At 45.3% G+C, this 1,173-nt stretch overlaps 1 protein-coding gene across 3 annotated transcripts in view; it reads right to left on the bottom strand.

The window, feature by feature from the left end:
- The window catches only part of hipk1a (homeodomain interacting protein kinase 1a), a 39,036-nt gene extending 38,071 nt beyond the window's left edge, over window positions 1–965 (bottom strand). For all 3 annotated transcript variants that reach the window (XM_014028157.1, XM_014028158.1, XM_014028159.1), the window contains exon 1: window positions 632–965. The gene's annotated coding sequence lies outside the window, so the exon portion shown is untranslated. The remainder of the gene's footprint in view (window positions 1–631) is intronic.
- Window positions 966–1,173: the final 208 nt, after the last annotated feature.

The raw sequence follows: 1,173 nt of genomic DNA, 5'->3' as shown, positions 1-1,173 counted from the left end.
GTATTATATAAAGCTAAAGATATATTCAATGATCACGCATTGCTTATTTTATGTAATTCCATTATTTTACCACACTTGATTTATTGTACAGATTTGAGGGAAAGTGTGAAACATCTATAAAACCCACTTTTATTATGTAAAAACGCACTGTGAGAAGTGTAGCAAAGAAACACAACTATCACCATTCAAATATCTGGTTTAGTCAATTGGCTTTTTGAAGTTTGATGAATTGGTAGAAGGAAGCGTCACTGATGTGAAACATAAATCTGTAGATCTGTGTTTGATTACTCTGCCTGGCTTTCTCAAGGACCCGGATGTGCAGCACAATAATCTGAATTATGGAACTGAAAATGAAAGTAGACAAAATGAATTTTTAATAAACCAAAATACAGTTTCAAMGTAAATTAATTCAAATTCGGTAAAATTCATTTTCAAACCAATGCGTTAAATCTCTAATTCAAAAATTCAAATTCAATTCCTGCTGGCACAAGATTGATCCCATAGCTTTATCACAAAACAGAAACATTTCACAAATAAAACGCCACAGTTCGAGCATCTTGGGCCACACCAGAACCGAGCCCACTATTGTCCTCCAGGTACCATAATGCAGCAGTCAGTACAGAYACAGTACCTGGATGTTTGGACAGAGATCACCGTCGCCAGTCTGACATCTACGGCCGCACCATGGTGACGCTGCAGCGGACCAGCTGAGCTCCAACACCCGCTGCCCGCAGCGGTGCAACAAACGAGCTAGCTAAGCTAACACCCGGCCGGCTAGCTTGCGTACAGAACCCGGGTCATATCTGAGTCCGGGCCGCAGGACGGCACGTCGAGCGAGCACAACGTCCACGGTGACGGTCGAACCGTCAGATGTCGGGAGGAGCAGTGTGGCTGCCTGAGCACAGCTCCATCCTCCCGGGCCGCCGCTCCGCTCCGCGACCCCCGCTTCCTCTGCAGCCGTGATGTATGGCAAGCCTGGAGGATCAAAAATCAGACGCGTTTTCTGCAGTTTATCATCAACAGGCTGTCCTGTTGGTGCTCAGCCAGTAGGGGGCAGTCCTGAAAATACAAGTTCATGATGCAGACAGAGGTTCTCAAACTTGGGTCCCTGGACCCACAGGGGTCCGCGAGATGTATCTTGGGGGTCCTCAATTTTTATTTACTAAAATGTTA

The sequence above is a fragment of the Austrofundulus limnaeus genome, unplaced genomic scaffold (assembly GCF_001266775.1).
Source record: "Austrofundulus limnaeus strain Quisiro unplaced genomic scaffold, Austrofundulus_limnaeus-1.0 Scaffold721, whole genome shotgun sequence".
Taxonomy (NCBI): Eukaryota; Metazoa; Chordata; class Actinopteri; order Cyprinodontiformes; family Rivulidae; genus Austrofundulus; species Austrofundulus limnaeus.
Note: the sequence above shows the minus strand (reverse complement) of the source record. Positions and strands in the feature narration are given on the sequence as shown.